The 26589-nt window shown below is 36.4% G+C and overlaps 1 non-coding gene across 1 annotated transcript; it reads left to right on the top strand.

Annotated features, from left to right (window-relative positions):
* Positions 1-23805: 23805 nt before the first annotated feature.
* On the top strand, positions 23806-23934 carry LOC123232818. Its single transcript, XR_006505319.1, has one exon. It is a non-coding gene; the product is annotated as a U6atac minor spliceosomal RNA (small nuclear RNA).
* Positions 23935-26589: the final 2655 nt, after the last annotated feature.

The raw sequence follows: 26589 nt of genomic DNA, 5'->3' as shown, positions 1-26589 counted from the left end.
GTCATGGAGAACTAAATTATTTTTAACTGAGGAATTCTAAGAGAGTTTCATGAAAGAAGTTGCATCTAAGCTTGGTCTCAAAAGGCAGGTGAGATTTTAATAGGCAAAGTTGGGATAAGACTACATTCCAGATCTTATGTAAGCAAGCACACAAAGTAGGAAAGCTTTGTTTCAGAGAATAGTGAAGAAAGCAGTAGAGTCATCCAAGCTATGCCTTAGGAATATTATTCTAGCTGTGTTTGGAAGAATGGATTAGAACAGGAATGGCTCCAAGTCATGGGAATAGTGGGTAGAATGTCAGGAATCTTGCCTCTTTTGTTTACTGCCTATGATTGAGGTCAATCTACCAAATTAAGGGAGAGAGGTCTAATCCTTGATCATCTATCTCCATAGCCCTTTCCAGCTTTAAATCAATGAGCTCAATTAAGGGGCTGGTGCAATATGCCTGATGAGGAGTACACAATGATTGGAAAAGAGGTAACATGTAGAGTGTGAAGGCAGAATCAACAGGAGTTAGCAACTTAGGGAATGAGAGAGAAGAAGTGAATCAAAGATGATTAAGATTTCAAGCTTGGGTCATTCCTTCAACATCTTTTTACTGTTTACTAAATGCAAGACAAATCTAAAGTTGGGGTACAAGGCCATCACAGACTCCAGCCCCCCAAAAGTAGGATTAAGTGTTTCAGGCACACTGCCACCCCATCACTCCACTTGGAGAGTACATATGACATATCTGCAGAGCTGTCACATTAGGCATCTCTCCCACCTCCCCTCATCAAAAGGGGATTAACAGGCTTCATTTAGTTTGCTCCTTCTGCTCCTGCTCTTAGATACAGACATGTTTCTGCTTTGCCCAGACGTGTGGCTTGAAGCTTTGGGGGCTACAGAACAGCTGAGAAACCAGATGCTATTTTGGCTGATGAATTAACATCCTAACAGTGATTTCTTTTGCCAGGCACTGAACAAGAAGAGAAAATAAATAAAGCAATGGACTTCAGAGAATGCATTTCATCAGGGCTTGCTGGCCCAGTTAGTCAGAGGCTCTTCAGCCTCCTAAGAAAAGAACTGCATTCAGTTTACTAAGGAAATAAAACCTGTGTAGAGCTTTGGCTGTGTCTGGTCATTGTAAATCTGACACCACAAAAGCATTTCCTTACTCTAGGGTACAATATGTAGCTTTCCTTAAATTAGTCATAAATGTGTACTGTAAAATGTCAACTCTTCAGAAAGTTTTCAGTGGCAAATGATCAGATATGAATTATTGAGAATGGGAATATTTCATATTAGCACTCACCCAGCAGGAAATGGACAGGGACCTCATATGAAGTATCTGTGTTCTGCAATGTTAGCTCTTACAGTAAAGACCAAAAAATACATTTCTGGCACATCTGAAGCCCCAGAAAAATGTGAGATAGCAAGATTGCCTCCTTATTAACCTTCTTACCACCAATATCAGAGCATGGCCCCCACTGGGACCCCACCCTCTTGATTTGTGACACCCCAACCCTATGTGATTTCATTCTCTCCTCCTCCACAGCTTCTCTCAAATAAATTTTCTCTCCCTACCTCTTCCAGCTCTAGAATAAAGAACCATGATCAAATCGAATCTTGCATTTTTCCTGGAAAGGCTGTATAAATCTACTCTTCCCTTATCATCTTTGTAATTTCTTGGACTAAAATGTCCCTCCCTGGTGCTTATCACATAATAAACATTTAATAATTTCCCCCTCATTCACTCCATTCCTTCATTCATCCATTTGTAGTCAATATCTAAAATTACGACACCAGACTGTAATAGTGTGCCACTGTCTTGTCTCCTCAAATAGATAGTATTGTTGTTCATCCTTCATTATATAGTGGACCAATGACATCATGAGGGAATGTCTTGAATTGCCCATGAATTGGATATAAGTGAGGCAGAGTTGCAAAATTCGTTAGCTTCACTCTTTCTTCCAGATTCATCAAAGTCCAGTGACAAGACAAAAGTCATGGTAGTGTACAGACCAAAACAAGGGACTAGCAAAAACAAAGTTTTACTCACCTTATTCCTCATGATATAAGTCAATTCAAGAAGTATTTTATAACATACTAAGTATCTGGCACTTTGTCAGGTGATACAAAGTTAAGAACAAAACAATATTCTCTAGGACCTTACATTCTGCTGGGTAGGAAGAAAACAATGTGTAAACCAAAACAATAAATGCAAAGTAACGTTAGGAAGCACTAACAACTTTAAGAATCTGAAACAAAACCTTGGAAGAGGTAACGTTTGTAGTTAAGTGGCTAATGCACTGAACTAGAAGTCAGAAAGACTGAGGTTCAAAATCTACCTCAGATACAAATTGGCTGTATGACCTGGGGCAAGTCACTTAAGCCCTTTCAAGCTTTTCCTCATCTGTAAAATGGGGGGTGGGTGGGTTATATTTGATTATTGCTATTTTCAGTTCCCTTTGAGAAGAGGGAGCAGAGGTAAGAACTTCTAACGTGTAATAATACTGCTGAAAATGACCTCAAGATTCCATCTCTCCTTTAAATCCTACTTCATGTCTCTTCTCCTGAGAAGCTTATTATGATTCCTCTAGCTACTCCTCAATCATCTCCTCCTTCCTTGGGTTTCCATATTTATGCCATTTATTCTATGCCTTTTGAGTGACTACCCATGTACTACTGATATTTGGCTATATGGGCATATATGTATGTGGTTGTGTGTTTTCTACCTTCCCATTCAAATTGTAGCTCTTGGACATAGGAGATCAGATACTACATTTCTTTTCTATCCTCCTTCACCAAAGAAGGACAGTGGTGTGCTCAGTAATCAACATCAGTTGATTAAATTCTCCTCTCTAAAGCTCTGGTAACAGAAGAGTGTATTCCTATTTTCTTAACTCAGAGCAGGGGACGGGAAAGTACAGAACAGAGCCATAACCTCTTGAGGTTCAAGCCTCACTCATGGTTCTTTTAGATAATGATCTACTGCTGAGTCACAATGTCACAACTAAGTCAAACCTAAGTGTCTGGAAATTTTCTGGGAGGTGAGACTCAAGTTGGTTATCAGTCATGAATGATTTCCTTCAAGTCACCGCAATACAAACTGGAAATTGAGGTTTTCTAAAAATAATGGCCTTTAAAGATTTTCCTTTGCCAGGTGGAGGGTTGTCCTGATGCCAAATTAATGGAAGAAATGTGGGAGAAAAACTTATCTAGCTCTGTTCAATACAAAAAAAAAAGACCAGGTTAAAGTAGGATGGATGGAAAAGCAAGCTTGCATCTTCTCACACACAGCCAATTTATTTATATTTCAAACAATGAGACGGCCATTTTAAACACTTCCAGAAATTTATAAGCCTTCCCCACTCCCTCCAAAAAAAACCCTCATTAACTCACAATGTTCCAGGCAAACAAATAGGATAATTTGGGGGGTAAAATAGGGACAATATGAGATGCCATAAAGCCCATCAATAGCAACAACTAGCATTTCTAAATCACTTTAAGGTTTACAATATGCCTTACATATGCTATTTGATTCTTCCTTTACCAAAAAAAATCGAGGGAAGCAGCATAATAATAACAGTAGTAGTAATGGGATTTATATAGCACTTTAAGGCTTAAAAAATACTGAATAAATACTAGGTTATTTGTTCTCATAAGAATCCTGGGAACTAAGTGTTATATATTATCCCCATTTTAAAGGTGAGGAAAATACAGCAGATAGAATGTAAGCAGCTAGTCCTGGGTAACACAGCTAGTAAATATCTGAGATTAGATTTGAATGTAGGTCTTCTTAACTCTAGGACCCAGCATCCTCTTCACTATATTACTTCACTTACTACAATGGAAAGATCACTAAACTTGGAATCACAATATCTTTAATTAAAACCTAGCTCTGCTACTCCCTACATGTGTGATCTTGGGCAAGTCTTTTTAACCTTGCTTTGCCTCAGTTTTCCCATTTACAAAAGACTATGTTGGATTAGATAACCTCCATGGTTCTTTCTAGTCCTTCATCTAGGAGTCTATAAAGTTATCCACACATCTTTTTTTTGCCTTCCATGTCTTGGTGGATCAATTCTTAATAAGGGGAAAAGATAAGAAGTAACATAGTATGGGAAGCAGCTAGATGACTCAGTTGATTGAAAGTCAGGCATAGAAATAGCAAGTCCTGGGTTCAAATTTGGCCTCAGATACATCCTAGCCATATGACCCTTGGCAAGTCACTTAATAGCTCCCATTGTCTTGTCCTTTATACTCTTCTGACTTAGAATCAATACTCAGTATTGATTCTAAGGTGGAAGGTAAGGGTTTAAAAATAAGCATAGTATGGTAGATAGACAGCCTCAGAATCAAGAGAACCTAAGCTCATTTCTGTCACTGATACATGTTGGCTGTTTGGCCCTGGCAAGCCACAATGCTCTGGGCAACTCTCTAGGACTCTAAGGTACAAAGCCGATGCCAATCTGCTTTACTTTGGTAAAAGGAATTTCCTCAATGAGAGCTTCCTGTGTCAATGAAATGCTCATTTGGGTCCAAAACAAAAAAGAATATTTCTTAATGAAGACCTAAATGAGCAGCATTTGCCTTTAGAGATTCACACATCCCTATTTTTCTTCTTATTTCTGTCTTCTTGCATATACACATCAAGAGAAATTCAAAAGGAAGTTTATTTAAGAGGAATTGGATTTGTACCTGTATATTCTTGTTCTGCTAAAAAATGGAAAAGCAGTTGAATTAGAATAAATGATGTATACAACACATATTCCCCAAGGTGGTCAACAATTAAAAAGGAATGACCCATTCATATAAGCCCAAATTCCTAAGCACCTTTTATAGAAGCAAAGAATAAGAAGCACATATTATCATTTAGGAAGTGACTAAACAAATTGTGGGGCATGAATGTGATGGAATAATACTACAAATGAATATGATAAATACTAAGTAGTATAAGAAAATATAAACTGTTGCAAAGTAACTTCACAATAGCTACAGAAATATAAATAACATCAAAAGCAATATAATTGGAACTGAAAGTGACAAAATTATCATGATCAAGCTTCTTCCCAAAGAACTGATGTGAGATGGCAGTTCTGTTTAGAAATGAGGGGACCATGACTGAGGAAGCACTTGAAAATTCCCTCAACAAAAAGCAACTTTATTGTTATTCAGTCATATTCCACTCTTCTTGACCCAGGTTGGGATTTTCTTGACAAAGGTACTGGAGTGGACGGCCATTGCCTTCTCCAGATCATTTTATAAATGAGGAAACTGAGCCAAGCAGGGTTTTGTGACTTGCCCAGGAACACATAGCTAGTAAATGTCTGAAGTTAGATTTGAACTTTGGAAGATTAGTCTTCCTGACTTCAGGCCTGGCACTCTATCCATTTACCACCTAGAAGAAGCAACTTACCTCTCCTCTAAACTCTCATAGTAGTTCTCTCATCGAACTTCCATGTTTTATTATATATTATGAACATTTGTGTACCCATATTATCTTAGGCTATATAAGTTTCAAGAAGGCAGATACTATGTTGTATTTTTCTCTATATTCACTATGGTACCTAGTACAAGGTCTTGAACTTAATAAATTATTAGTGTTTGTGGAGGGAAGTAATGAATGGTCCCATAGAGTAATAATAATGTCTTCTAGTCTACATGTGTAACAATTAAAAAGGCCAGTAATGGATGTTTGATAGACGGGAGATAGAGAAAGTCTATGAGGTGAGTCTCTCTCCTAGCACTCCCCTGGGGCCAAATATATACTGGGAGACTTTAAGGGGATGTTGCCCCGAAATTGGGTGACCTGGATGGTTGTGCCACCCCACAGGAGTCTGGGGTGAGGCTTCCCTATAAGAGGAGGTATGTGGTACCCTAATTATATCCTGAATAAGGATGGGGTTCACTCAAACCTCCCTAGAGGTCAATCAGTTTCACAGTAGGAGGTGGGGGTAGGGGGAGGGTCTAGCTTCAAGAAGGAGGCAGCCAGACCAAGCTGTGGTTCCCTTCTCCCTTGTTGTCTCTCAGGTACACTGGAATTCTATCTGACTGTTGAATAGCTTTTTATTATTCACAAATCAGGGACTGGGGAAAGGGGTAAAGGACAGAGGGATTTTGGGGTGCCCTCTTCACTATTCCTATGGGGTTTGTCACTTAGGTAGGAACCTTAGTGGTTTCCATTCCTAAGCTTCTCCCCTTGCCCCCTCTCCTTCTATTTCTATTTCTATTTTTCTGTTTCTATACTTTTCTGTAAATGTAAGTTTTGACTGAAAGGGTCTCTCAGCAAGGTTGGGTAATGGGTGAAGGAGACTAAGAGATTGTTCCCAAAATGGAGTCCAAAAACTTAGCTTACTCTATGGTTGAAGCCTTGATGGGTGAGATGTGATGGAATGTCTTTTTCCAGGGAATCAGAGTTTCAATTTCCAAAAAAAAAAGATCCTCAGGAAGCCCTCAGAACTGGATCCTAGCTGGTTTGTCCTCCTCCCTCTTCCCAGTCCTCCACAGGAAGACCTCCTTCTTCTCTCCTCTTCCCCTGAGAACCTTCCTCTCTCTGGTCTCAACTGTCAGCAACTGCCTTCTCTGGCTCCTTTGGTTCCATCTACCTTGCACAAATCCCATCCTTACACATGGCATTAGGAAAGTATCACTGGATGACTCCAAGGGTCATCAGTGACCTGAAAACCACCAACAAAATCTTCTTCAATGTGTAGGTAGAGCCTAAAGATCTTTTATTTTTGTTTGTTTTTATTTAGTGTTATAAATGATGACTCATTGAGGGAAGGAAAAAGGGATACATTGAGAAATTTTGGTTTTACAAAACAAAAAATTTCAATGAAAATGCATTTTTAAAAGAATAATTAAAGAGATTAAGGAATTGGACTTAAATTTCCCAAGAGCATTAAGATGGGAAAATCTCCTTTGGAGGCAGCTCTTCACCTCTCCTATGAAAATGAGGATCTTAAAACAGATTAAAAAAAAAAAGAAAGGAAAAGAATTGCCCCTTTTTCTCTGGAAATTCATAAACTCCATACCAGAGGAAATCTGCCTATATATCACTCACTGATCTTGTCACTTTCTTGCTCAGAAACCTTCAGTGGCTCCCCATGATTCAATGAATAAAGTCTAAACCACTTTGCCTGGCAATCAAAATCCCCCACTGGTTCCCAACATACCCTTCTGAGCTCATAGGCCAGTATTTCTATTATGTCACTTTACTCTAGCTCAGGGATCGGCAACCTTTTTGGCCATGAGAGCCATAAATGCCACATTTTTTAAAACGTAATTTTGTGAGAGCCATACAGTGCTCACGGTGTGCACTCCTGTAACAGAGCCTGAAAAAAAATTGTCTTTATGGCTCCTGCAGAAAGAGCCATATCTGGCCCTCAAAAGAGCCAGATATGGCTCAAGAGCCATACCTTGCCAACCCCTGCTCTAGCTAATTTAATTTCATCTTTTTATGATATTGTACTAATATATCTTTTTTGCATGTTATTCCTTCTCTCTGGAATGTCTTACCCTCCCAATTCTCCCTATATTCAATTGTTTCCCCTCCATCAAACTTAGCTCAAATACAAGACCTTCTATGAAACCCTCCCTGATTCCTGTAGCAAGAAGCAAGTTATCCTTCTTTTGAATCTGAAAACTACCTGGAAAAAGAGATGGAAACCCTCCCTTTTTCTTTTGGCCATTCTTACTTTGGTAAAAGCCATTGCTGAAAACCTCAAATGTCCTTGTGGATTCCTGATATCCATTGTGTTGTCCTTTTCCTTTTTTCCTGACAAATCTAGAAATAATAAAATCCAAACTGCCAAGACCCCCTCCCTCAATCAAAAAGACACTGCACACCTGAAGGGTATACCTGATGTAGGCAAAAACCAAAACAAAAAGGGTCCAAATTCTATCACAAACTCTTGAGTGATATAAAATGCAAAACTTCCTTGCTTAAATTCTATATTGACTCCTTAATCCCAGTCTAATATAAAGTGGAGAATATATGATCATAAATATAAAGCTGGAATAGATCTTAGAACTATTGGACCCATCAGATCCAATCCTTTTTTTTTTTTTTTTCCCCTTGAGAAAATGAAGGCCCAGAGAGGTTATAACTTGACCTCTGTAACAGAGGTTTATACCAGACATTCCTCACTCCAAGTTCATGACCTTGTCTCATTGCTTCATGTGTCGGTGAGATGAACCTTTGCCCCAACTGCAGCCACTCTAACTGCTCTCCAAATTTGTTTCAATACAAGTTACCCATGCCTGGTCCCTTCCACAATAGCCTTGTGTCATAGCAACAATGCTTACCCACAACATGGGTTAGACTTAGCCCCTCTCTCCAGTAACATAGGTGGATTAGGCCTAATATTCTCCTTCTCCCTGTAATAGGGATTTATTTTTCCTTACAAAAGACAAATTAGTTCCTGAGACTGATTGGTCTCTGCTTCCTCAATGCAGGTTTCTGGTTACCAAAAAAACATAAAAAATCCACCCAAGAAAATTTATAGATTTTCTGATTTGGTTGATTTTGGAAGACCACATGGGTCATCATATTCTTCCTTTTATTCTTCCCTAATAACCAGATGCATTTCCAAATGGGGCTTCAATCAAAAGAAACTAAGAATCCAAGGTGTCTATACTTGCTGTGGTAGGGCAAAATAAAACTCCTTTTGTTAATTATTTAGTGACTAGTGACTTGTGAGTGATTTTTTTGACCTACCATGAGATCTGGACTAAGAAGGTGCTGGCATTAGAGCCACTCAAAACACTGAAATCTCTATTATAAATAAAACTCCCTTCATTCTTCAAGTTTTCAACTAAGTTTTGCTTTTTCACTTGAATAGAAGCCTTTTTTCTTCCCTTAAGATGGTAATTTCCTTTTAACCTTCCTATAACTCAGTGTCCATTCCTCCCAATTCCCCTGATTCACTGGTGCTGGAAGATGTAAACTCATACTCCTTTCTCCCTACTATCCCTTCAAAACTATTCCTCTTCTATTATCTCTAATTACCTTTCCTTTTGCAACCAATCTCTAAATCTTTTTGCTATACTCTTTCAATCTCTTGGTCATTCTTCCAATTTTTTCAATGATAATAGTACTTGGTTCGTAGTTGTCCTCTTTAGCTCATCTCCTTCCAACCTCCTTGAGAACTTCAGTTTTCATACTAATAACCTCTCCAGAAATCTGACTACAAAACTCTTTGGAATCCTCAACTCCAAGGATATCTTTCTCCATTCTCACTTTAATTATGTGAATATGATGTCATAGATATCACTTTTGGAAAGTATACCACATAGGATCATAACTTTACAACTAAAAGGGAACTTTGAGAACACTGAGTCCAAACCCCTCATTTTACTGGTAAGGGAACTAAGGCATAGAGAAATTAAATTATTTGCCCTGTTTGACGTGGTATTTGAACCTAGGTTTTATTGATTACAAGTATATTGCCCCATCCAAGTTCCAGAATTTCGGAATTCACATCTTCAAGAACTCCCTATCTTTCTTTTCTCTCCCACTTTCCCACCCACGCTAAACTCTTACAATGTTGAAGTCTCCTTGTTCTCCTAGTCCACCTCATCCTTACTGGTTTCATTTGTTTCCATACACAAGGTTGGTGCTCTGGTTTGAAATTTTAATAATAATTTACAGTCATATAGCACTTTAAGGTTTTTAAAGTGTTTTAAAAATATTATCTCATTTTATCCTCACAATAACCCTGGAAGGTAGATACTATTATTATCCCCATTTAAGATAAGGACCCTGAGGCACAGAGAGGCTAAGTGGTTCTGAGACTGTATTTAAATACAGGCTTTCTTGAGACCAAGACCAGAGGTCTAAAAACTAGGCTGCAAAACTTAAGCTTGTCATTTTAGAATCCACTAATCCTATGACCTTCCAAGACATCTAAATTCCAAATCTTTATCCCCACCATCCCATTTCTCCACTTCTCCAGTAGTGAAAAGTATCAATTGGAAAAAAATCAGGTTAATTTCACCCACTTCATTACATAATTTATCTGGTTCTTCACTCTGAGCTCTTTCCACTGAACCAATTAACTCCCTATCTTATTTGTCAAAGCTGTTTCCATTCTCTTCCTCTCTTCTCTCACCACCACCCAAGTTCCATTCCCTGCAGTCAAAATAAATTAACTAGCTTCCAACTTTACTGAGAGGACGGAGGTCATACAAATGAACCTCCTCAGCCCTGTCCCACTACTATTTCATTCCTTAAAACTTCAGTGGAAACATTACACTTTTGCTTCTTCCTTCTAGTTATAGAAGGCACAACCCAGCTACTCACTAAGGATAATCTCTTTTATCTGTCTGTAATTTCATTCCAGGCTAACTTCCCTTGGATCATTGACCTAGCAGTCATCTCCCATACTTCTTCAGTTTCTTAATATTGACTCTTTTCTTTCTCATGATAATGTGTTCATAACTCCCAATCCAAAAAAATGTTTCTTTTGATTCTCTAAATACATCCAGCTACTAACCCATCTCTCCATTCATATTTATAGCTTAACTTCTTGAAAAAGTTGTTTCTTCCCATTGCTTTTGTTTCCTTACTTCTGACTTTTACCTTAAACCCTTGCAATTAGACTTCATTCCTACCACAGTATTAAAACAGCTATTTTTAATGTTACTAATAACCATTTAATCAACAAGTCTAGTCATCTTTCTTATAGTATTGGTCATCATAGACCTCGCCACAGTTTTGAATATTGTTTACCACCCCAGCCAGTTAGATACTCAGACCTCTCTCATCTTCACCTGGTTTTCTCCTAACTCTTGAAATATTCTTTCTCTGTCTTGTCCTCTCTTCTTCTTCTGGGCTCCTTAATGAAGGATTTCCCCATAGATTTATTCTCTTTGGATAGTCTTCTTCATATATATATATATAAAATATATAAAATATATAAAATATATAAATATATATAATATATATATAAAATATATAAAAAATATATAAATATATATAAAATATATAAAATATATGTATATAATATATATTTACATACATACATATGTACATATGCATATATGTACATATGTATGTATATATTCCGTGATCTTTTTTATATAAATGCTTCCCAAATTTGTATCTCTAGCCTTGTCTTCTCCTCTAATTGCCTATATAGCTCATCTCCATTTGGATAAACCTGGCACCACAAATTCAATATATTCAAAATGGAATTCAATCCATTTCTTCCTAATCATGTTCCTTCTCCTCACTTCCCTATTCCTGTCTATGGCACTGCCATTCATCTTGTCTCTCCCATGTACTGGAGAAGCAACTGTTGTAAAGAAAGAGTCAGCCATTCCCACCAACTACCAAACAACTGATACTCACAGAGCAATAAAGCCAGCCTAACTGAAGTAGCAAATCACCCTGGGAAAGAAAGAGAAGAGATATTATGTGTAAAGCAAGGCAAACTACCACTACCACTTTGACTGTTATCTCTCCTCAGAACTCAGTGAAAACAGCCGAAGACCCCAAACTCATGAGCTTTTGGAAAATCAGTGTTTCCAGTCCAGTGCATCATCCTGGGAAGCTACCCCTGTAGAAAAATAGTCTTTCCAACTACTCCTGCAAGTGTGACAGCCAGAGCTTTTGAAGATTCTGGGGAGGGGGGGAGGGGGAACAGTTCTTGCTACCACCAAATGATTCATTATTAGATGTTGATATGACTTCATCAGTGGAAATGTTATTAAAGAAGAGACATTGCCATCTGCTTTGCCTTTTTATCCTAAAGGGTCATAGTACCTTTACACCTGATTTGCATCTGAAACTTTCCATATGTGTCATCTCCCTCAAGACCTGTCTTACTTTTCTATTTAAATAACCGAATGCTCAGGCTAGTACTTTGGATGTCATAAGCTCTTAATAATTTTCATTCATTCATTCATAAGTGTAGGACCTCAATATTATCTTTTGCTCTTCTCTCTTCCTGACATCTTATGTTTACCTTTATATTCCAACTACTCGACAATATTCACACCTATTTGATCCTTTCAATTCTCAGTGACACTAGCCTAGATCAGGCTCTAATTGCTGGCCATCTAGACATTTGAAATAGCCTATTTACAAGTCTTCCAATTTTCAATCCATGCTTCACTCCACAGCTAGAATAATCTTTCTGCAAGGATATAATCAAGTCACACCTCTGCTCAAAAATTTCCAGTAGCTCCAAATTAATTCCCAAGAAAACTTCAAATACTTATTTATGTCTGGCATTCAAAGCACTCTACAACCTGAAGTCATGTTATATTCCCAATTTTATATCTTGTTTCTCTCATCACACACTTTATATCCAAATTGAAATAGACAGCTACCTGTGTCTTGAGGAATTCATTGAATTCTCAAACCTCCATTCCTTTGCTTAGGCTGTTCTCTGTGCCTGGAATGTCTTCCCTAATGAAATCTTACCCACTGTTTAAACCCACTTCAAATACTATCTTCTCCAGAAAGTCTTCCCTTAACCCTTTGTGTGTTAAGGGTCTTCTCTTTCAGATCTCACATAGAATTCTTTTTTCTGCCTTTCCAATGTGCTTAAGCATGTAATATTGAATATGAAAGCTATCTTTGTCGATATCTTATCTTTTTACTAGACAGTAAATATCTCAAAAGTAGGACTTATGTATTAAATAGTTGTTGGGTTTTGTTTTTTTTATCTCATCCTGTACTTAGAGCAATACTCTGTTCATGGCATGTTTTTCTTAAGAGTTTCCTGACTGATTAGTTGTTTACTATCTGCTGGTGTATATATACTTTGAAAACAATTTACATCTTGCATCTCACTTAGTCTTCTTTGCCTTCTCATTAGATAGGTAGGGCCTGAATTATTATCCCCACTCGTCAAATTAGGAAATAGAAACAGGCTAAACACCTTGCCGAGATCATACAGCCTACTAGAAACCAGTAATCCTGACTTCTAAACTTCATACATAATTTTATTTGCATGGGGCTTGGCCATTGTTGGCAGGTGGCTTTCTAACTCTTTTCTGGAAATAAGCAGAAGAGATCAGGCAATTCTTATCATTAACTAGCTTTTGACAAACCAGTGGCTATGGTTCAGATAAACATCAGGGTGGTGGGTGGTGGGTGGTAGGTGTCATACCCATGTGCTAGTAAAAATCAGAACAAAAGCTGCCAAAATCACATTAGACCATGTTACTACCATCTGAACATCATTATTCAGCCAGTAGGAACCATTCTTTTGCCAAACTGAAAAATATGACTCCAAGTTTCTTGATAAAACCTGGGTCAAACTATTTATTTTCTGAGTAGGAGAAAATAATGGGCTTGGGGTTGAGAGGAAGATCAGTTGTTTTGTTTTGTTTGCTTTAAAGTGCATGCAGTGTGGTATAATGGAAAGAGAATTGAATGAGATATCATAAGATCATGGATTTCCATCTAGAAGGTCATCTAATGCAACTCTCTCATTTTATATATAGACTGAAGCTGAGACAAGTTAAGTGCCTTATCCAGGTTCCCAGAGGCTAGTAGATAGCAGAGGCAAGGTATCAAACTCAGCATTTGACCTAAATCCAAAGCTCTTTTCCACTGTACCCTCTTGCTTCCCATTAGGACTAAATGCTAGTTGTAACTCTGCCACTAGCAGTGTGTGACATGGGGAAGATCATTTCAGTTCTCAGTTTCCTCATCTATAAAATGAGTGGGTTAAATTAGATCATCTGTAAGACCTTCCCATTCTGAGGTTTCCTTTCTCTTCTTTTCATAAAAAAGTATTTATTAAGTACTTTATGCCAGGTACTAGGCACTTGGGAGATAAATATAATAAATGAAGTAATCTCTACTTTCAAAGAATATATATATATATGTATATATATATATATTTGTGTATGTATGTACACATACACACACATATTCTATTTGCTCTATTCTTTCTGTTTTACTTTCTTCTATGAAATCTCTTGCCCACAGAAAGGCTACTTAGTGTAATGTACTTCTGGAAATTCCTTTAGCCTTCTCTGAGAAGTATTTGCATATTATGTTAAATATATTTTTCTCATATGCATAGACAACTTTAAAATAAGATTCCTTTTTAATCTTCATTTTTAAACTACTTTTTTTAAAAAGCCAACGTCCATTTCATCTGGTCCTAATTCCTTTTGACTCTTCACTTCACCTTGAAGAATATCCCATCAGAAATAGAATTTACAAGGAAGAAAGGCAGTTGAGAATTTCATGCTCATCATCATATGGGAGACCAGCACAGCAGGAGAAATGTGAGTGAGGTTCAGAGAAGAAAATATCTGCCCTTTATGATATATTTTTTCCAGGCTGGTAAACTGGTCCTTTGCTCTTTGAAGCCTGAGCTATTGTAAAAGATAATAGTAGATAACAGGATTTTGTTGCACTCTCATGCAATCTTGTCCAATCTTAACTATTATTTCTGTCTAAGTAACCACCAAACAAATTGTAACCTTATGCTTTAGTTACCTCCAATTAACTCATTTACAATGGAGTTTATATCTTGCTAATGCTCAGGCCTGATAGAGTCACCCAACTATGATTGCCCTGGAGAAGGCACAATCTAACCTAATTATGATTATCTTCATCCCTTTATGATGGAGAGAAAATGAGGCAATTCTGAAGAGTATTAAGATATTTTCACTGTGGAAAAAATGGAGGGGGGAGGATTACTTAAACCTAGCAACAGTAAGAGCCTTTAAAGGGGCAAATGGGACAAAATTGAATGTTCCCATCTCTGAAGCTATTATTTTGCAATTCTGTATCTTAGCAAAGGAGGAAAGAAAAGTGTCAGTGATATTTGTCTGTGGGCAGGGTTTGCTTTTTGCCCAAGCATTATAGATAGCCTTCTATATGTAGAAATCTAAGAAATCTAAAGGGAACTAGATGATGAAAAAGACACATTGGAATCAGGAAGATATGTGTTCAAATTCTTTTTCAGAAATATATCAACTGTGTGACCCACTGTGTGTCACTGAAGCACTCTGAGCTTCAATTCCCTCCTCTTTAAAATGAGATTAGATTGAATACCTTATAAGATTCCTTCCATTTCTAAATATCTGATCATATGACACTAATAAGGATGCTCCCCAAATTTCAGTGTATTCATATAGTTTCTAAATAATTTACCCAACTAGTATGCCATTTCTGAAAAATCCATCATTAGCACTAAGACTGATGAGAAGAGGAAGAAATACTATGTGCTTTGTCCCTAAAACTCCTCTAAACAGATCAAGAAAATGCACCAGATTGAATACTAATAGAGAAATCCAAGAAAAAGTCACAGTGAGTTATTTTTCTAGTTCAAATCAGTATAAGGTGATAGACAACAAGATTGTAGACAGTGGGGAAGGAATCTGGCCAGATGAGCAGGACACGGATAGCCAAAAGAGAGGCTTTGCTCTAGGGGCAGTAGGAGGTCCCAGAACCATGCCTGGGCACTGTAAGAACAATAGATGCTAACTGGCAGTTTTGTCATTCACTACCCAGTTCCCTGTAATTAGATAAGGAATGGAATGAGGAAAAGATCTGCTTCCAGGGCTAGCATTAAGGGTTAAAGAATGGACACAGGCTCTAGTCTTATACCAAGTAAGAAGGAAGTTTAGAAAAAAGCAACACCTGAGTAACTCAAACCCCAGGAGGAGAGCGGTCTGTTAACAGCTCTTAAACCATGATAAATAAAGCCTGTAGAGGAATAACCAGGGCAGGAATTCTAGACCAAGAGGAAGCCTACAGTTCTGTCACTCTGAACCTGAAGAGTTTCCCAGCTGTCTGATCACAGCTGAGTCCTGCAGCAATCTACCAATGTTTCATCAGGAACTTCCAAAACTTAGAAAAGGGGGAGAGAAATAAGCAGTTGAATTGCTTTGGGAACATTGAAGATTTGCATTTCTCCAGCCTGAACTGTCCCTGAAAATCTGGAATGACACAATACTCATTATCCCAAGAAAGAAACAAAAAGACTAGCTCAGACCTTTCTCTAGAAATTCCCAGAACCCAACCATAACATGAAGTTCAAAATCAGGAAGTAGGTTGGAAGAATGAGAAAATAAAAAAAGGAACCCTCCAAAGTGACAGGAACATTCAATATATATACCCAGAAGAGGAGAATAATTCAAAACATCTACAAACAAAGCCTCAAAAAATAAATCCCACAGCTTGGGTACAAATTCCACTAGAATAACTCCTAGAGTTTTTTCAAAAGAATTTTTAAAATATTTTCATGAATTAAATGAGAGCATCAAAAGAAAAATTAGAAAAAAAAAGCAATGCAAGAAAGAATCAGAAAAAGAATTAACAGCTGGCATAGGAGGTACAAAACCTTCCCAAACAACAAACTCCCTAAAAATTAGAATCAATCAAATAGGATCAAATGATTCCATGAGAAAATGAAAATTGTTAAAACAAATTCAAAAAAACTGAAAACAAAGGGAAAATGTAATGTACCTTAAAACAAAAATTAATGACCTAGAAAACAGATAAAGGAGAAAAAATTAAGAACCATCTGGACTACTTGAAAGTCACAACCATAAAAAGAGATTAAATATTTCAGAACCATAAGTTCAATTCAAAATCAAAAGAATCAACTAGTCATTTCCTTAAAAATCATCATATATAGACTTTGAGGAAAACTATATTTAAAATTCAGGACATTCAGGTATAAGAAAAAATATTACGAGAAGTCAGAAAGAATTCAAGTATTAAGTGTCTACAATCAGAATCATATATGATTTAATAGCCACAACTATAAAAGAGCAGAAAGTTTGAAATATGATACTTCAGAAGGAAAAGGATATAGACTTATAACCAAAAATGATTTACCTAGCAAAAGTGAATACAATCCTGAAAGGGGGGTGAGGAGGGAAATATCTTTAATGAAACAGAGCACTTTTAAACATTCCAGTTAAAAGGACCAAAGATGCATAGAAACTTTGAAGTTCAAACACAAAACTTAAAGGAAACATAAAAAGGTAAATATGAATGAACAATCATAAGGGACTAAACAAGGACAAACTGCTTACATTCAAATATCAGAAAATGATATGTGTCCCCTCTGAGCCCTATCAATATCAGAGGTCATAAAAAGAGTTTAACTAGACAAGGCCTGCAAAAGTTTCTATTTGTTGTGTTGATCTTAATAGAAAACAGAAAAAACAAGGGAAGAAGAAAGAATACACTAGGAGAAGGTAGGGAAGGGAAAGGAAGGTTAGGGAAAATGATCTCACATGACCAAGGTGGGCAAAAAAAAGCCAATACAAAACAAGGAGGAAAGTGTGAAGCAGCTGACATTTGAACCTTGTTCTTATTTGAACTAGTCAAAGAGGAAATTGAGAGAGAGACAGAGAAAGAGACAGAGAGAGACAGAGAGAGAAAGAGAGACAGAGACAGAGAGAGACAGAGAGAGACAGAGACAGAGACAGAGAGAGAGAATTGAGTATAAAAATACATTTCACTCACTCAACAGGGAAATAGAAGGGAAAAGGAGGGAGGAAGGACTAGAGGGAGTACAGTTTATGGATGGGAGACGATTAGTTTTTAACACAACAAACTCTAAGGATGGGCAAAAATATTTACAGCTCTTTTTGAGGTGGCAAATAATAGTTATTTCAAGTGGTTGCCCAACAACTAGAGGATGGCTAAATAATGAGTATATAAATGTGATGAAATACTGTTTTGCTTTAAGAAATGAAGAAAGGAATACTTTCAGAGAAATCTGGCAAGATTTATATGAACTGATGTAGAGTGAAGTAAGAAGGACCAAGGGAACATTTTTTTCAATGACAGCAATATGTTAAGGAAAAATCACTTTTTTAAATATTCAGGAACTCTGATTAATATAATAACTAAGCATGATGCTAGAGGACTAGTAATAAAATGCATTATATACATTCCTGAAAGGTATTCAAAATAAGACATTTTTTGGACATTGAAAATGTAGAAACTTCTTTTATTTGATTATATTTGTTTATAATAGTGTTTAGAGGAGGGGCAGAGTTGGGGTTGGAGGTAGAGAAGAAGAAAATTTTGTTAATTGGAAATATATATGTAATTTTAAATTTTTTAAAATTCTACAATTAGAGATTTACTCATTTGAATTAAACAGTGCCATATCAAGACTACATTTTTTTATGGAACTATCTGTACATAGGAAATAACATTATCACTAACACCATAATACTAATTTTTCATCTTATTATTATCTTCCTTCAGTGACAAGAGTCACTAAGACTGAATGATAAAAGGTTTTAAACAGTCGTGGGGAAAAATAAAGGAAGTTGATAAAAGCTCATCAGAAGGAAGAAATTACATTACCCCTATAAATTACATACTCTGAATTTCTAGTTGGCTAAATTACCTTGATTTTGTGAATTTTACTCCCCTCTTTGGATATTCTGCATTCCTGGAAGAGTGGAGAAATAGAATGATGGAGATCAAGCTTTGAAAGTAAAGAGTCATTAGGAGAAGGAGGTTCTTAGAGAATACCTCATGAGATATTCCACTGGCAAACCACAGCATTAGGCTTTTGTCTGGATGCCAGTAAAACCAGCATGGGGATATTTGGACATAAATAGGAACTGGATGAAGGAAGTAGGATGCCAATGGGTTTGAAAAGGAAGGAGATAGTACTGAAGATCAACTTTGCCTACTTTGCAATTTTTCATACTTTACATTTCTAAAATGAAGCCAAAAATTCAGGGAACTATAAGCTCCCAGAATGTGGGACAATTTTCATTTTTTGTCTTTGTATCTTCAGAGCTTATTGTGTTACTTGTTAAATCATTAAACTGTCAGATAAGAAAAAAAAAGAGCAAAAAGCTTTGTGGCATCCAGAATAGATAACAAAGGTAAAGAGTAGAAAAGGATCTTAGAAATTATGTAGCACAAATCCTTGATATTAAGATGAGAAAATCAATGACTATCAATGTCAACTGTTTTGCCTCTAGTTACACTGCTAAAGTGTAGCTATATCAAGATTTGAACTCATTCCTTTTTTACTACAATATTGTTTTCAGTATGTTATGGCACCAAGTCCTTATACTAAAGCTTATATACTTTAGTAATTGAAGACACTTCCTCCACCTTATGCTTTCATTCAGAGCCTTTTTACAACTATTTTACAAACAATTCTATTAATATGACTATCAAATTTCCAAGTCCATTGCAGATTAGAAACAATAAATTAGAAAAGGAGAAGAAAGAAGGAAATTAGACAGAAACACTAGGGCAATAACAATGAATGAAGCTGCTAAAAAGCCTAGTCTATATAGGACAGCAGTAGAAAAGTCAGGAAAACAAACAAACAAATATATATATATAAAAGATTTTTATCATGATGAAAAATGCTATCCACCTCCAGAGAGTTAACTAACTCTGAGTGATAATTGGAGTATAATTTTCTCACTTTCTTTATTTTTCTTGTTTTTTTTAAATGGCTAATATGGGAAAGTGTTTTGCTTGATTTTTTATGTATAATTGAGATCATATTACTTGCTTTCTCAGTTGGTAGGGCAGGAATAGAGGAAGGGAAGGAATTTGGAACACACACACAAAAAATTTTTTAAACCGTTACCTTTCGTATTAGAATCAACACTGTATATTGGTTCTAAGGCAGAAGAGTGGCAATTGGGGTGAAGTGGCTTGCCCAGGGTCACACAGCTAGGAAGTGTCTGAGGCCAGATTTGAACCCAGGACCTCCCATCTCTGGGCCTAGCTCTCAATCCACTGAGCCAACCAGCTGCCCCCTCAAAAAAATTTTTAAAGAATGTTAAAAAATAATAATAAAAATAAAATTAATTAATTAATTAATAGAAAACAAAGAAAGTTAAGAAATAATAAATTTTAGAGAGATTTTTGAGATTCAAAAAAGCACGATTTGATATAGAATCACACCTCAGTAAAATTATTGACATTCTGCAGTTATTATCTCTATGACCATGGTTAAGTCATTTAATTCACTGGTGGCCAAGGCATCTTTCTCAGATTATAAATTTCAGAGAAGTTACATCTCATGTACATCAAAGGTGTTTCCAACATGCCAATGAAATCACAAGGCAAGAACCCTCTCCTCAAACATGTATATATATCACATAGAACTTTTAGAGTTTGTAAATCTCTTTTAATACCTTATTTCACTTTAGTCTCATAGTAGTTCTGTGAGACAAATATTACAGATACTGTCTGCCATTTTATAGATAAGGAAATTGAGAAGAGAATTGAATTTAAGTGATTGAAGACAGCTAGGTGGTGAGATGAATAGAGTGCTGGGACAAAAGTCAGAAAGAACTGAGTTCAAATGTGACCTCAAACACTTACTATGTGATGCTGGGCAAGTCACTTGACCTCTATTTGCCTCTGAAAATGGGGAAAATAACAGCACCTACCTCTTAGAGTTGTTGTGAGGAGCAAATGAAATTTGTAAAAGCATGTAGCATAGTAGCTGGCATGTAGAAGTCAATATATAAATGCTTATTCCCTTCCATTTCTCTGATCTATAGCCATATATGTCAGAGGCAGGAATTGAGCCAAATGCTTCCTGATTCTGTCTAGCACTGTGCACTGTCTAAGTCTAGCACTGTCTAATCAATCATGAAAGATAAAATTGTGCTCAGTACATATTGTTGAAGAAGTCAGGAGATCCACAATAGATATGTGATCAAAGAATGTGAGTAGTTATTAAAAGAAGAATTGCCCAAACTATTAACAATCACATGAAATACTATTCCAAATTAAAGTAATTTGAAATTGGAATAAGAAAAGTGAAAGAGAAATTGGAAAAGAAGATAAAAGATGATAAATACTGAATGTTGGAATAAAGGAAGGAAAAAAAGTAAATTAATTCATAGTGAACTATTAATGGGTCTAAGATTCTGGAAAACAATATAGAGTTATGTGAAGGGGGAAAATAAAAAAATTTTATTTATTGACATTAATAAAAAGTCAATATCCTTTCATCCAGAGATTCCATTTCTAGACACGTCTCAAAGATCCCCTCAAAAAGGTCCCAAAGATACCAAAATATTAATAAAATTGCCTTTTGTGGTAGCAAAACCTGGAAATAAAATAAATGACTGTAAATTAGGGAGCAATAAATTGTGGTAGGTGAAATGTATGAGAAGACATATGAACAAAGCAGAGTGAAGTTCATTGAGAACAGGTATGATAGCTACAGCAATGCTTTGTTCATATGTGTGACTAGAGAAGTGATGAGAAAATGTATTTCTGTTTTCTTTGGGGAAGTGGGAGATGCTGGAATATTGCTATGTGCTTTCAAACTTAATTGATGTATCATTTGATTTTGTCAAAATATTTTTATTTTAAAATATTTCTTACAAAGAAAATCCCAAATGGGTACATCAGAGGAGAAAAGGTATATTCAGAAATTAGTACGATTTTTTTGCGTGTTGCATGTTGTTTTTCTTTATTCTAAGATATTGTTTTCCTGATTACATGTAATAACAATTTTCAAATATGTTTTCTGAAATTATAAGATCCAATTTGTTTCCTGCCTTCCTTTCCCTGTTCCCTTTAAGAGATGGCTAATGATTTGATCTGGGCTATACATGTATTATCACACAAAACATACTTTCATATTAGTCATTGTTGTAAAAGAATACTCATACAAAACCAAAACTTCAAAATAAAACCATAAATAAGCTAATGTGAAAAATAGTATGTTTTAATCTGCATCTAACACTAACAGTTCTTTCTTTGGAGGTAGATAGCATTCTTTGTCATATGTCCTTCAGAGTTGTCCTGGATCATTGTATTGCTGAAAGTAGCTAAGTCTTTCACATTTGATCATCTTAACAATGTTGCTGGTTCTGTGAACAATATTCTCCCAGTTCTGCTTATTTCACTCTGCATCAGTTCTTGTAGATCTTTTCAGCTTTTTCTAAAATCATTCTCCTCATTGTTTCTTATAAGACAAAAGTATTTCATCACCAACATATGCCACAATTTGTTCAGTCATTCTCCAACTGATGGACATCCCCTTAATTTCTGATTTCTTGCCCCCACAAAAGAGGTGCTATAAATATTTTTGTCCAAATAGGTCCTTTCTCTTTTTTTATGATCTCTTTGTTATATAGACCCAGTAGTGGTATTACAGGATCAAAAGGTATGCACAGTTTTATAGCCTTTCAGGATATTTGGATCAGTTCACAACTCCACTAACAATGCATTAGTGTTCCAATTTTGTCATATCCCCTCCAACATTTATCACTGTCCTTTGTCATATTGGCCAATCTGATAGGTGTGAGGTAGTACCTCAGAGTTGTTTTAATTTGTAAGAAATTAGTGTGATTAAAGAGAAAAAGCACCAACAAATCTTAGTAATCTTGCCTGGGATACATAATATATATCAGAAATATTTTAATACCAGATTTTTAGATGTTTATTAACATCTTTCATTTTAAAATCATTTTCATTTCTGGTTATGTCACTCTATCCCTCCCTTTTCTAGCCAGGGAGCCATTTCTTGTCAAAAAGTATAGAAAAAGAAAATAAAAAGAAGTTCAGCAAAACCAGTCAACATTTAATATTTCATATTCAAAGTCTTCCTCTCCAATCTTACAAGTATTGGAGGGAATTCACCACATGTTTTAGAAATAGAAAATAATTTAGGTGTTTAAAGTAGTAAAACTTTAGATATCCAGAATAGTCAATTCTTCAAAATGATTATCTTCTCAAGAGTTTTTTTGAATAATGATATTTCAAACAAATGTTTTTTACTCTTTTGCTAGTGTTTGCCAGTTACTACATTTGGAAAGCTATTTCAGACATAAAAAGGTCTGTTCTAGCCAACCATGAGGGACACATTAAGGAAAGGAGAATAAAATATTGTTAAAACTTGGTTATAGTATATAGTTTTGAGGTTGTGAGGGTCATGAAGTCCTGGTGGTTACAAAGTTTTCTTTTTTATTACATCTGAAACAAATGGGGAAATTCCAAAAGGGAGGAGAAAAGGCTTGTTTTCTGCATCCCAGGAAAGCCAAGGTTGGGGAATAAGGGTGGGAGAGAGAGATATGTGAAATGTCCCCTTGGTATTACCCACCACAAAAGCCAGCACTTCCTTCCTGCTACTCAAGCACATAGAACCAAATTAGAGTGATTAAGAGAGTCATTGGGGCCTGCTACAAGCCATTCATAATGTCTTCTTATTTAGGAAGCAAACTGTACAGCAATTTCTCTCATCCAAAGCCTAAGGGACTCATTAGAATATTTCTAAGGTGTCAAGAGAGTTTTAGAAATATGGGGTTTTAATAAAATAATGCCATTTCTGCACTTCTATATAGTACTTCCCATCCTTTCTCAGACTTCCAAGAGACTTAGAGCATATACAGGAAAAGATATATCAATGAAATAATTTCTTTCAATCCCTCCTTCAAACTGTTCCCAAAATAATTTTCTTTCTTCACAGATCTGATCATATTATTACTCAGCTAAAAATCCTCTAGTGGCTCCTTATCATCTTCTAAGCGAAGCTTAGAGTTCTTTGAATTCTTAGGATATAAGATCTTTGAAGGCAAGGATTTTCTGGCTTGCTTGCATTTCCACTTCTCACGCTTAGGAAAATACCTATTGTATAGTAAGCATTTTAATAAAATGCCTTAGGAGGAAGTAGAATAAAGATGGTGGAGTAGCACTAAAAAGTATATTGAGTTCTCCATCATTCCACCAAAAAATTCTCCAACCAAATCAGAAAATGCATCAGACTGAATCTTGATCAGAAAATCCAAGGGGAAAAAAATCACAGAGTCATTTTACCTGCCTAGGTCAGCTTAGGAATAACCAAAATCTCTGAATATAAGAAACATGGTCTAGCATTGTGTGAAAGGAGAGGTTATTTGTATGAAAGTTTGATAAAGATGGAAGAGGTCCTAGTAGCCTTTACGACATACATATGGTTAAAGCATTGCCACCTACTCTGTGGCATCTAACCATGTTTTCTTTAATTTTTAAATAAAAATAAAATAAAAAGGGGAGAGAGTAAGATAAGGAGGTCATTGAATGTAATAGAAAAATACAAAAAAAAGCCTATAGTCAAATAGGAAGAAACCTATGGAAAGAAGGAAGAGATCAAACATTCATCTGTATTAGGGACCTAATGAGGAGGGTGATATAGTTAGGGAACAAGATGTAATTAGTGTAGCAATCTCCTCCTCACTCACTGTTAGCCACTAATAGAGTGAGACTTGAGAAGGGTCCCCTTGGAAATAGGGGGACCTGAGGAAGGTGTACTGCCCCTCAAGGGTTGGAGGGAAGGCTTCCACACCAGGTGGGATATGTGGAAACTCAATTCAATATTGTTCTGAACTGGGGCTCACACAAACCTTCCTTCTCTTCACCACAGGCTTAAAGATGGAACTCTGCCTGATTTACCTGAAACACTCCTTTCCATAATTGCCTCTCCAGTAAATTTAAATGTTATCTGACTTTTCTAGTGTTTATTGAAGATAACAAGGTAAAGGATAAGGGTACAGGAATATGGTGATGGATAGTGGGAGCAGGAGACTCCTTCCAGGTCCTTCACCTTGTAGAGACCAATTCTGTCTCAATACAAAGCTTCACCTGCTCTTCCTGCTAATTCCATGCCTATAGATCTATTCTGTTTGTTGTATTAGATATGGGACACTATATGGCAAGGTTCAAGGAATGAGAGGTTCAGGAAACTGCTCCCAAAGGAGTCCAGAATCACCAAACACTGATTGGCACGTCTTGTACTCAGGAGGTATCAAGATGTCAGTGAAACAATGGTAGCAGATCTTCTCAATAAGTCAGAAACCCTAAGGATGTCTTCAGTTTGCTCAGAGCTCATTTTCTCCATCTCCCCTCTTCAAGCTCTTTCCCCAAAGATCCCTTCTCCTGGAAAATCCTTTCCAGAAGTCCCCACTCTTCCAACTGACATTTGGTCTCCTCCTCTTCTAAGATTCCATCCTCCCAACAAGAATTCCATCCATTGCCTCCATCTTACACAAAACAAAAAATGAGATGAATGTTAGAATTAAATTCTGAAAGAAGTATAATGGGGGGGGGGCAGCTAGGTGGCCCAGTGGATTGAGAAGTAGGCCTCGAGATGGGACCCAGACACGTCAGCTGTATGACCCTGGGGAAGTCACTTAACCCCCATCGCCAACTATTTTTTTTCCTAATTTTTCTATTCCTCCCCAGAGCATCACTGTCCTTCCAATCATCCTGGTTTAAAACTTTAATTTCCTCAACTCTTCCCTTCATGTATCAGTTGCCAAATCTTGTCAATTCTATTTCCACACTATTACTTGAATTTATCTGCTTTTTTAAAATTTATATTGTCACAGTCCTGATCCTTATCACCTTTCACTTTTACTATTGTAGTAGTCTTCTTAATAGTATTGTCTTTTGCATGCCCTTTGATCCAGCAATACCACTACTACATTTGTATCCCAAAGAGATTAAAAAATTGGGAAAGGATGTTTGTACTTTTGTACTTATAGCTGTGCTTTTTGTGGTGGCAAAAAAAATTGGAAAATGAGAGGGTATCCATCGACTGGGGAATGACTGAACAAATTGTGGTACATGATGGTGATGCAATACTATTGTGCTATAAGAAATGATGAACTGCTTATTTTCTATATAGTCTGGAAAGACTGTGAACTAATGCAGAGTGAAATAAGCAGAATCAGGAGAACATTGTACACAGTAACTGAAACATTGTGAGACAATCAAATGTAATAGACTTTGCTACTAGTAGCAATGCAATGATCCAGGACAGTTATGAGAGACTTATGAGAAAGAATGCTATCTACACAGAGAGAAAACATTTGATTTATCACTTGTTTATACGGGCATGTGATTTGGAGTTTTGGTTTTAAAAGATTACTCTATTATAAAAATAAATAACATGGAAATAGGTTTTGAGTGATAATATATGTATAACCCAGTGGAATTGCTTTGTAAACTCTGGGAGAGGGGAGAGAAGAGGGGAGGGAGACAATAAAAATCATATAACCATGGAAAAACTTACTTGGAAAAGAATTGAGGTGAAAAAATTAGAATTTTTGAACTCCCTGAAAGCCATAATCACTTACCCCTGCCCCAACTCAGGGTGAGAAAAAGATAAGTTTGGCATCATATGTCATATAAATTTCAAAGAAAACTGGCTAAATTTCTTAGAACCACAGGGCAAAGTAGAAATAAAAAGAATCTACCAGTCATCTTCTGAAAGAAACCTCAAAATGAAAATTCCCAGGAACATTATTGCCAAAATCTACAGTTTGGGGATCAGAGAAAAACACTGCATGCAATCAGAAAGAAAAGCAACTCTGAGGAGCCACGACCAAAATGTTACATAATTTAAGTCATCACTAAAGAGGAACAGAGAGTTAGAACATAATATTCCTAAAGTAAAAGATTGAGACATAAGGAGCAGCTAGGGAGCTCAGTGGATTGAGAGTCAGGTCTAGAGATGGGAGGTCCTGGGGTCAAATCTGACCTCAGACACATCAATTGACTTCCATTGCCTAGCCCTCACTGCTCTTCTGTCATAGAATCAATACACAGTTGGTTCTAAAATACATAGTTGATTCTAAAACAGGAGAGGAAGAAAGAGAGGAAGAAAGAGAGGAAGA

This window comes from Gracilinanus agilis, chromosome 1 (assembly GCF_016433145.1).
Source record: "Gracilinanus agilis isolate LMUSP501 chromosome 1, AgileGrace, whole genome shotgun sequence".
Taxonomy (NCBI): Eukaryota; Metazoa; Chordata; class Mammalia; order Didelphimorphia; family Didelphidae; genus Gracilinanus; species Gracilinanus agilis.
This window is presented reverse-complemented; position numbering and strand designations above follow the sequence as displayed.